General features: G+C 43.6%; 1 protein-coding gene across 4 annotated transcripts in view; it reads right to left on the reverse strand.

Moving 5' to 3' along the window:
• fbxl6 (F-box and leucine-rich repeat protein 6) overlaps positions 1-11,743 on the reverse strand; it is a 32,001-nt gene that overhangs the window by 18,928 nt on the left and 1,330 nt on the right. The window contains exons 2-3 of one of the 4 annotated variants that reach the window (XM_023976013.1): positions 4,107-4,185; positions 3,868-4,023 (exon numbers count right to left, since the gene is read on the reverse strand). The exons of 1 other annotated variant lie outside the window; for it this stretch is intronic. The gene's annotated coding sequence lies outside the window, so the exon portion shown is untranslated. Of the gene's footprint in view, positions 1-197; positions 930-3,867; positions 4,024-4,106; positions 4,186-11,743 lie in introns of those variants that run through there. 2 more of the 4 variants (XM_023976014.3, XM_023976012.2) reach the window with 2 other exon arrangements.

Consider the following 11,743-nt stretch of genomic DNA (forward strand, 5'->3'; position numbering starts at 1 on the left):
ATGCCAATAATTGCAGGGTTAGATAGAACCGACAGCAGAAACGATTAGCTAGCTACAGTAGCTACCGGTAACGTTAACTGGCTAACGTTAGCTAGCTACAGTAGCTACCGGTAACGTTAACTGGCTAACGTTAGCTAGCTGAACATAACCGCACTAGTGAGCTACACATTTATATAACCAATATTTAGTGGACATACCTGCATGTATCTTCCTTTAAATGAGCTACATCATAAATGTTTACTTAAATTAATCAACAACAAAAAAGGCACGTCGTGGAGTAGCTAGCTAGGCTACTTGTAAACAATAAAGGAGAAGCTATACATACAGTACGCGCCTGCCTTGTGCCCAAATTTATTACGTTTGTCGCGCAGCGAGAGTCGAGTGCTGCGTTCAAAACAACTGAGAACTTGGGAAAAAACGAGCTCAGACTGAAAATTATTTTGAATGGTCACCCAACTCGAAATTCCAGCTTGGGAACTCGGGCCTCTTTCTAGAGCTCAGAGTTTCCGACCTGAAGATCACTGACGTTATGATTTGAACTCGTATTTATCAGAGTTCCCAGTTGTCATGAAAGCACCAGACAGATAGAACAATGAGCCAGATATTTCACTGGATGTATAAATGTGAAGTATCTGTTTGGCGTTTCCACTCACTACCAAATATGGTGATGAGGAGGAAGCCCAGTTGCCGGTAGTGGGAGAAGATAGCGCGAGATGGATTTTGGCCCAAATTCTGCACATTTTCTCATCGATTAAACATTTGATCTCCATACAGTTTTCGGTTTCCAAAAATAGAATTTGTAACAGAGTAGACTGTATTTTGTAGACTTTGCCAAAAGTTCAAAAAATGGCCTTGTTTAGGAGCGCAAAATGAGTTATTGCACACACGCAGTTCTGAGTAGATGTTCCCTAACTGAAATATTCAAATAAATGCTAAAACACGCCAGTTGGATCTCACTAGCTCGTGATTGGCTCTGCCCATCTCCTTTGCTTGTTCTGCCCACTATGATTAATTTGCTCCCATTGGAAACGACAGGCTTATAAAGATCTTTGCTAACAGATTCGGGCCAGTCAGTAGTCCTGATGAGCCCTTCACAGCTAGTTACACTGAACATAAATGCAACATGTAAAGTGTTGGTCACATGTTTCATGAGCTGAAATAAAATACCCCAGAAATGTTCAATATTCACAAAAATATTATTTCTCACAAATGTTGTGCACAAATGTTTACATCCCTGTTAGTGAGCATTTCTCCTTTGCCAAGATACTCCATCCACCTGACKGGTGTGGCATATCAAGAAGCTGATTAAACAGCATGATCATTACACAAGCACACCTTGTGCTGGGGACAAAAGGCCACTATAAAAATTAGCAATTTTGTCACACAACAAAATGCCAGATGTCTCAAGTTGAGGGAGCGTGCAATTGGCATGCTGACTGCAGGAATGTTCACCAGAACAGTTGCCAGATAATTGAATGTTAATTTATCTATCATACGCCGTCTCCAACATCGTTTTAGAGAATTTGGCAGTACGTCCAACCGGCCTCACAATCGCAGACCACGTGTATGGCATTGTGTGGGTGAGCGGTTTGCTGATGTCAATCTTGTGAACCCATGGTGGGTTATGGTATGGGCAAGCATAAGCTACAGACAACGAACACAAATACATTTTATCAATGGCAATTTTGAATGCACACAGATACCGTGGCGAGATCCTGAGGGTCATTGTCATGCCATTCATCCGCCGCCATCACCTCCTGTTTCAGCATGATAATGCACGGCCCCATGTCGCAAGGATCTGCACACAATTCCTGGAAGCTGAAAATGTCCCAGCCTGCATACTCAAACATGTTTGGGTTGCTCTGGGTCAACGTGTACGACAGCGTGTTCCAGTTCCCGCCAATATCCAGCAACTTCGCACAGCCATTGAAGAGGAGTGGGACAACATTCCACCGGCCACAATCAGCAGCCTGATCAACTCTATGTGAAGGAGATGTGTTGAGCTGCATGAGGCAAATTGTGGTCACACCAGATACTGACTGATTTTCTGATCCACGCCCCTACTTTTAACAGATCTGTATTCAGTCATGTGAAATCCATAGATTAGGGCCTAATGAATTTTTCAGTCAAATCTTTGAAATTGTTGCATGTTGCATTTATTTTTGTTCAATATAGTTTTAGCCTGGCAGACATGCGACCCACCCAACTGGTCTGGTAACGCCAGAAGTAACATAGTAAATGTAAATCTGGGATAATCATATTAGGATGATATGTTATATTTGGTATAGTTACATTATACAGAAGGTTAACACTTTAACCTACTCCTAATATTAACCGTAACCTTAACCCATAGCCTAGCTAAGGTCAGCCAGCTAGCTAACATTAACCAAATTGGAATTCGTAAAATATCATATGTTTTGGAAATTTGTAACATATTTGTACATTCAGCAAATTCAGAAAACATATCATACAAATTGTAATTCGTAWCATATCATATGAAATCATATCATCCACAAATTAACCTCTACGGCATCGCATTAATGTGGATGTCAATCAAACATTTCATATGATATGTTACGAATAACAATTCACATGATATGTTACGAATTTGCAAAACGTACAATATGTTTCGAATTCCAATTCGATGTGGCTAACATTAGATGGGTGGCTAGGTGGCTAACGTTAGCTAGGCTAGGGGTTAGAAGTTAGGTTAAAGGGTTAAGGTTAAGGGAAGAGTTAGCTAACATGCTAAGTAGTTGCAAAGTAGCTAAAAAGTATTAAGTAGTTGAAAAGTTGCTAATTAACTAAAATGCTAAAGTTGTCCGTGATGAGATTCGAACACGCAACCTTTGGGTTATATGCCCACTCAACCCCATCCACCCCGACCAAGCAGCCTCCTTTCATTTTGCCTTAAGTAACTTCTTTCTAATGTAACCATACCAAAAGTGACATATCACACTAATTTGAGTGTGTCGGATTTACATTTACTATGTTATGTCTAGTTCATGAGACCAGGCTGGGGAGGGTTAAGTCCCGAGTCCAGAGAGCTAGTTGGGGAAGACCGGGAGAGATGTGTTGGCCTCAGTCCATATGACCGACAAATGGTAGATACAATGACCTGGAACAGTACTTACAACTAGTGGCGACCCGTGATTAAGGGCAGGCTGAGTTAATAAAGCCGCATCCAAACATGGTCTCTTTTTTGCTTACTTGAGTAAGGCAGCTCCAAAATGCAGGTGTTTTCGCCTAGCTCAGTGCTTTCTGTGGTGGGGCATCCAGCGAAAAATATGGAGTGTATGGGTTGGTCATTTTCTTTAGGCCCAGTGTTCTGTTTCTCATGGGGACACTACGTCACTGCAAAATCAACGGGTAGAGCTAGAAAATTCAAGCCCCTTGAGTGTTGCCATAGAGTTACAGTAGAAGTGCCGATCCAAGAACGCTCAAGGTCATTGGCCACAGATAAAATGACCTCAAATCACGTTATATCTACTGTAGCATTGATTGGACTAAGCATGTCAACATCATCCTTTCAAAATCTTAGCTAGCAAGCTAGCAGTCATCATCATTATAGATKAAATGTATCGGTGCTCATCGGCCATTGGACATAAACATTACACAACAAGTAGGAAATCATAAATTCAACAATGAGTGGTTTGGAAGGAATGAGTGGCTAACTGCAAGATTGCAAAGCAACTTACAGACACAGACAGTAATGCTAGTGACACATAATATAGGGACTATAGTACATTGTTTCTCAACTTTTACTGTGGCCGGTGAAACATAGTCCTCTTTTAACCAGCTCTTTTTAACCAGCTCATGTTAAAGACACATACAACATGTAAAAGCACTACTGGAGATACAACTCACCACTATAACTGTGTCTCTGTAGTCTCCCTGTTGTGCAGTCTCTCTGCATCTTCTTTGCTGTTACTCTGTCTGTCTGTCTGTCTCTTTCTTCTATGTTATCACTCTGTCTTTGCGTCTCCTTGTGCCCCTCTGTTGTCACTGTCCGTCCGTCCAATGCTATTAGATATAAAGCCAACATATTAAGGAACTGGCAGTACATCTGTGTCTCTCTGTTTTCTTCCTACCCCCACTGCACTCACCTCTGAGCTGTCTCTGCTAAGCCTAGCYTCCTTTCCCACAGCACTTGTACTAGAAGACCAGGGTACCATACTGCCTGTGCTGGGCCCAGCAACGTCGTAGTTGTGAATGAGAAAACACATGTATTAGATAAAGAAGAAATATATTACTGAATAAATGCACAATAGATGACCATTGACTCATAATACCTTATGAATGCCTAACTACTTTTATTACAAATATAAGCACCTGGCTGTCATACAAGGATGAATTACTATTACATATATAATATAGAGCCAAAATATCAATAAACTGACTGTACATGTGTCAGTCTCTCTCTCTCTCTCTCTCTCTCTCTCTGTGAGTTCTCCCTACATCCATTATACTTGACTGCTGCAGCAGCAACTGAGATGTGCAGTATGTGCTGCTAAGCCTAGCATCACTGGGACCAGAAGACCAGGGGACCACACTGCCTGTGCTGCGCCCACCAACATCCTAGGGTAACACTTTAATTAAAGGTCAATCATTTTTGCTCACCATTTCTTAATCCTTACTCCCACATTTGTAAAAGGTTAGTAAGCTAGTTATTCACGCATGTATATATAATTTCCTTAAACATCCTGTATAGTATGCTTGTTCTTTTACCAGATACAGAAGGAATGTCTACCAATGGCATGCCCATCTTTGTGAGAATTTACACTGGTCACTCAAAACACTTATAAGTATAAATAGCACTCACTTTAGAATAGGCACTGCAAAAAGACTTGACTAATGATTGTTCATTAAAAAGTGGGAGTAATGATTAATAAATGAACACAATTTATAAATGTCTTATAAATGGTTTATTACGGACCCTTAAAATTAAGTGTTACCCATCCTAGTTGTGAATGATTAAAACACATATTAGACAAAGGAGGAAATCAGCAAATAAATGCCTTATATATTACCATTGGTTTATATAATACAGCCTAACTACATATTTAAAATTTGTGCATTGCAAGTGTTCCCCCCCTGCAGCGCTGCCCACCTTAGACAAGTGTTTACATATTAGGCTACATATAATTCAATTGAAGAACACAGAAGAGAGGGAGACTGACATTTATTTTACTTTTTGGCTGTAGCCAATGGCTACATTAAGGAACTGGCTGTCTCCCTCTCGGTTTTCTTCCATCGAATTCAATAAACCTGTCAAATTACGATGCCGGGACTAGTTTATGTGGATGTGGATAGATTTCCAGTGTCGTGCTTCGTTTGACAGTGCCGCGCGCATATGTGTATCTTTCTGCCAAGAAGTGACGGGCCTTGAGGCTAGACGAAAGGGTAAGATGGCGGTGTCACGCTRGTTGTCTAGGTGGAAATGACTGGACCAAGGTGCAGCGTGGTGAGCGTACATTTTCCTTTATTTATGTAAATGTCGCCAACAAAACAAGAAACAAATAAACGACTGTGAAGTGCCACTAACAAAGATAACTACTCACAAAATACAAAGGAAAAAAGGCTGCCTAAGTATGATTCCCAATCACAGACAATGATAGACAGCTGTCCCTGATTAACCATACCAGGTCAAAACATAGAAACAAACAACATAGAATACCCACCCCAAATCACACCCTGACCTAACCAAATAGAGAAATAAAACGTGACAGTACCCCCCCACAAAGGTGCGGACTCCCGGCCGCAAACCTGAACCTATAGGGGAGGGTCCGGGTGGGCATCTACCCTCGGTGGTGGCTCCGGCTCGGGACATAGCCCCCGCTCCAACTCTGGCTCCCCRTTTGGTGGCGCCTCTGGTGCYGGAACCCTCGTCGCCGACCCCGGACTGGGGACCCTCGTCGCCGGCCCTGGACTGGGGACCCTCGTCGCCGGAGGCTCCGGACTGACCCGTGGAGCAGGCACAGGATGAAATTCCCAATCACGGCCGGTTGTGATACAGCCTGGAATCGAACCAGGGTCTGTTGTGACGCCTCTAGCACTGAGATGCAGTGCCTTAGACCGCTGCGCCACTCGGTGGGCCGCTTGATGAAAGCCAGTAAATATTTAGGTCACCCATTGCAGCTTCCCACAAGAATGGGCAGATGAACCTGTAGCCATATTACTTCAACAGCATTTAACATGAGATACTATTCTAAGCTTTACAGGAATGTGGCTCTGAATATAGACAACAACACCGCCCCCATTGGCATTGATGTATTTTCTGTAGATGTTATAACCATGTATTGCTACCATGCATTTCAGAGATAGGCTATTTTTAGCACAATTAAAATACACAGACAGTCCACGAATGTACTGTTATTGTAAAACATGATGACTTGTGTTTAGTAAAAAGCACTGTACAAATGTCTAGTAGGTGGCTATTGCCTTACCAATGTATTAAAAAGCCAATCTYATGACTTGTTAGGCTATATTGCAAGTAGTCTAATGTCTAAATGTTCCCCAGAATCCACCTTCCCTAATTAGCCTACTATAGTAGGTATGAAATATATTTCATACAATATACCACCAAAATATTAGGCCTAACTGGCAATAAGTAGTAAGCTACATGATCTGTGTCAATGTGCATGAGTGTGTCACCCAGAATAGTTTTTGCTCTATAAGCCAATATGTACTCCATATACAGTGATTCGCGTTGTGGCCATGGAACATGTTTTACAACCCACATTTAATACAAATGTCACTTAAATATATCATGAATATACAGTGGGGAGAACAAGTATTTGATACACTGCCGATTTTGCAGGTTTTCCTACTTACAAAGCATGTAGAGGTCTGTAATTTTTTATCATAGGTACACTTCAACTGTGAGAGACGGAATCTAAAACAAAAATCCAGAAAATCACATTGTATGATTTTTAAGTAATTAATTTGCATTTTATTGCATGACATAAGTATTTGATCACCTACCAACCAGTAAGATTTCCGGCTCTCACAGACCTGTTAGTTTTTCTTTAAGAAGCCCTCCTGTTCTTCACTCATTACCTGTATTAACTGCACCTGTTTGAACTCGTTACCTGTAATAAAAAGACACCTGTCCACACACTCATCAAACAGACTCCAACCTCTCCACAATGGCCAAGACCAGAGAGCTGTGTAAGGACATCAGGGATACAATTGTAGACGCGCACAAGGCTGGGATGGGCTACGACAATATAGGCAAGCAGCTTGGTGAGAAGGCACAACTGTTGGCGCAATTATTAGAAAATGGAGAAGTTCAAGATGACGGTCCAATCACCCTCGGTCTGGGGCTCCATGCAAGATCTCACCTCGTGGGGAATCAATGATCATGAGGAAGGTGAGGGATCAGCCAGAACTAACGGCAGGACCCCACCTCCCCCCCTCTCTCCTCCCCCCCCGCCCCCCCCCACCCCCCCTCCCCCCCCCCCCCCCCCCCTCCCCCCCCGCCCCCCCCCCCCCCCCCCCCTCCCCCCCCCCCCCCCCCCCCCCCCCCCCCCCCCCCCTCCCCCCCCCCCCCCCCCCCCTCCCCCCCCCCCCCCCCCTCCCCCCCCCCCCCCCCCCACCCCCCCCCCCCCCCCCCCCCCCCCCCCCCCCCCCCCCCCCGCCCCCCCCCCTCCCCCCCCCCCCCCCCCCCCCCCCCCACCCCCCTCCCCCCCCCCGCCCCCCCCCCCCCCGCCCCCCCCCCCCCCCCCCCCCCCCCCCCCCCCCCACCCCCCCCCTCCCCCCCCCCCCCCCCACCCACCTGGTCAATGACCTGAAGAGAGCTGGGACCACGTCTCAAAGAAAACCATTACTAACCATACGCCGTCATGGATTAAAGTCCTGCAGCGCACGCAAGGTCCCCCTTCTAAGCACGAGCGATGTCCAGGCCCGTCTGAAGTTTGCCAATGACCATCTGGATGATCCAGAGGAGGAATGGAGAAGGTTCATGGTGGTCTGATGAGACAAAAATAGAGCTTTTCGGTCTAAACTCCACTCGCCTGTGTTTTCGAGAAGAAGAGGAATGAGTCAACCCCAAGAACACATCCCAACCGTGAAGCACGGAGTGTGGAAACATCATTTCTTTGGGGATGCTTTTCTGCAAAGGGACAGGACGACTGCACCGTATTGAGGGGAGGATGGATGGGGCCATGTATCCGCGAGATCTGGCAACAACCTCCTTCCTTCAGTAAGAGAATTGAAGATGGGTCTGTGGCTGGTTCTCCAGCATGACAACGACCCAAACACACAGCCAGGGCAACTAAGGAGTGGCTCCGTAGAAGCATCTCAAGGTCCTGGGCATGGCCTGGCCAGTCTCCAGACCTGAACCCAATAGAAAATCTTTGGAGGGAGCTGAAAGTCCGTATTTGCCCAGGCGACAGCCCCGAAACCTGAAGGATCTGGAGAAGGTCTGTATGGAGGAAGTGGGCCAAAATCCCTGCCTGCAGTGTGTGCAAAACCTGGTCAAGAACTACAGGAAACGTATGATCTCTGTAATTCACACAAGGTTTCTGTACAATATTAAGTTCTGCTTTTCTGATGTATCAAATACTTATGTCATGCAATAAAATGCAAATTAATTACTTAAAAATCATACAATGTGATTTCTGGATTTTGTTTTAGATTCCGTCTCTCACAGTTGAAGTGTACCTATGATAAAAATTACAGACCTCTACATGCTTTGTAAGTAGGAAAACTTGCAAAATCGGCCGTGGTTCAAAATACTTGTTCTCCCCACTGTATTTGTAATATATCAGGAATAAATACAGGTTATTGACACGTTTCTACTATTACGTGGGGGGACTTTATTAAGAAAATGTACGAAATGTGGTGCTTATTTTGTGTTTCTGAGGAGAAGCTGCTTCAGTTTGTGCTGATTGTACGGAGATTGTGAGAGCCGGTAAAACGGCGTCCCTTGAGAAGGCAAGAACAAGATGTATGTCAGGAGAAGTGCAGTATTATCATAAGGAGATGAATACGAAAGAATAATGGAAGGAAAAAGAGAGGCAGAGGAGGTCTAAGAGAGAGAGGGAGGAAGAGGGTGAGCTTGAGTCGGTTAAATATGGCGGGGAAAAGGAGATTGTTTGTTAAAGAAGAATGGTAGAAAGTGTAAGCAGAGTGAACTGAAGACAGGAGGAGAAATGGAAGTGAATGAGGTRGAAGTATCAGAGGTGGTAGGTGTGGTGAAGTTCTTGGAGGCCGAGGCTTGCACCGAGGGTTAGGATAAAGATGAGTCTGACAAAAGGAGTGAAGTTTTTGGAAAAAGTGGACCCTTGCCTTTTGGCTGATCCATTTGTGGTTTCAGGGTGGGTGAAAACAGAGTTGGGTGCTGTGGAATCGGTGAGGGTAATCAGAAGTGGTCTTGTGATAAATGTTTGTGTTTCTGCAAGTCAGAGGGAGAAGGCACTCCGCGTTAAACTAATGGGGGCAAGAAATATAAATTGTTTTGCTCTCTAGAAAAGGGCGCCATTGAAACGAGTGATTACTGGGGTAGCCCTAAATATAAAAGTTGACCAACATAAGGGGAAGATTGCTAGTGTTTGTTACTCTCGTCGTTTAGTGCGACGCAGACAGGGTGGTGTGAGTGGTGAAACAGAAGAGTCATTGTCTGTTCTTTTGAGTTCGATGTTGAGTCTTTGCTTGACAATGATGTTAGGATATATACAGTTGAAGTCGGAAGTTTACATACACCTTAGCCAAATACATTTAAACTCAGTTTTTCACATTTCCTGAAATTTAATCCAAGTAAAAATTCCCTGTCATAGGTCAGTTAGGATCATCACTTTATTTGAAATGTCAGAATAATAGTAGAGAGAATTATTTATTTCAGCTTTTATTTCTTTCATCACATTCCCAGTGGGTCAGAAGTRTACATACACTCAATTAGTATTTGATAGCATTGCCTTTACATTGTTTAACTTGGGTCAAACGAGTCGGGTAGCCTTCCACAACTTCCCACAATAAGTTGGGTGAATTTTGGCCCATTCTCTAACAGAGCTGGTGTAACTGAGTCAGGTTTGTAGGCCTCCTTGCTCGCACACACTTTTTTCAGTTTCTGCCACAAATTTTCTATTTGATGGAGGTCAGGGCTTTGTGATGGCCACTCCAATACCTTGACTTTGTTGTCCTTAAGCCATTTTGCCACAACTTTGGAAAGTATGCTTGGGGTCATTGTCCATTTGGAAGACCCATTTGCGACCAAAGCTTTAACTTCCTGACTGATGTCTTCAGATGTTGCTTCAATATATCCACATATTTTTATTCCTCATGATGCCATCTATTTTGTGAAGTTCACCAGTCCCTCCCTGCAGCAAAGCACCCCACAACAGGATACTGCCACCCCCCGTGCTCCAGGTTGGGATGGTGTTCTTCGGCTTGCAAGCTTCCCCTTTTTCCTCTAAACATAACAATGGTCATTATGCGCCAAACAGTTCTATTTTTGTGTCATCAGACCGAGGACATTTCTCCAAAAAGTACGATCTTTTGTCCCCATGTGCAGTTGCAAACCGTAGTCTGGCTTTTTTATGCCGGTTTTGGAGCAGTGGCTTTCTTCCTTGCTGAGCGGCCTTTCAGGTTATGTCGATATCGGACTTGTTTTACTGTGGATATAGATACTTTTGTACCTGTTTCTCCAGCATATTCACAAGGTCCTTTACTGTTGTTCTGGGATTGATTTGCACTTTTGCACAAAGTACGTTCATCTCTAGGAGGCAGAACGCGTCTCCTTTCTGAGCAGTATGACGCTGCGTGGTCCCATGGTGTTTATACTTGCGTACTATTGTTTGTACAGATGAACGTGGTACCTTCAGGCGTTTGGAAATTGCTCCCAGGGATGAACCAGACTGGTGGAGGTCTTGGCTGATTTCTTTTGATTTTCCCATGATGTCAAGCAAAGAGGCACTGAGTTTGAAGGTAGGCCTTGAAATACTCCACAGGTACACTCCAATTGACTCAAATTATGTAAATTAGCTTATCAAAAGCTTCTAAAGCCATGACATCTTTTTCTGGAATTTTCCAAGCTGTTTAAAAGCACAGTCAACTTAGTGTATGTAAACTTCTGACCCACTGGAATTGTGATACAGTGAATTATAATTGAAATAATCTGTCTGTAAACAATAGTTGGAAAAATTACTTGTGTCATGCACAAAGTAGATGTTCTAACCGCACTTGCCAAAACTATAGTTTGTTACAAGAAAATTGTGGAGTGGTTGAAAAACGAGTTTTAATGACTCCAACCTAAGTGTATGTACTTAAGACTTCAACTGTAAGTTTATCCTGTACGAGCTTTTGTGCCGAATGCATTACGTTGTTGCAGGTGTAAATCTTATATACATATTTTGCATTACTCATCTCATATGTATATACTGTATTCTATTCTACTGTATCTTAGTCTATGCCGACATTGCTCGTCCATATATTTATATATTCGTAATTCCATTATTTTACTTAGATTTGTGTGTATTGTTTGTATTGTTGTGACATTGTTGGATATTATTTGTTAGATTTTACTGCACTGTTGGAGCTAGAAACACAAGCATTTCGCTACACCCGCAATAACATCTGCTAAACACGTGTATGTGAGCAATACGATTTGATTTGGAGAGTTTCTCCCATTCTTCTCTGCAGATCCTCTCAAGCTCTATTAGGGTTGGATGGGGAGTGTTGCTGCACAGCTATTTTCAGGTCTCTCCAGAGATGTTCAAGTGTCAAGCTTGTGGGTGTCAAGCTT

The sequence above is a fragment of the Salvelinus sp. IW2-2015 genome, linkage group LG31, assembly GCF_002910315.2.
Source record: "Salvelinus sp. IW2-2015 linkage group LG31, ASM291031v2, whole genome shotgun sequence".
NCBI lineage: Eukaryota > Metazoa > Chordata > Actinopteri > Salmoniformes > Salmonidae > Salvelinus > Salvelinus sp. IW2-2015.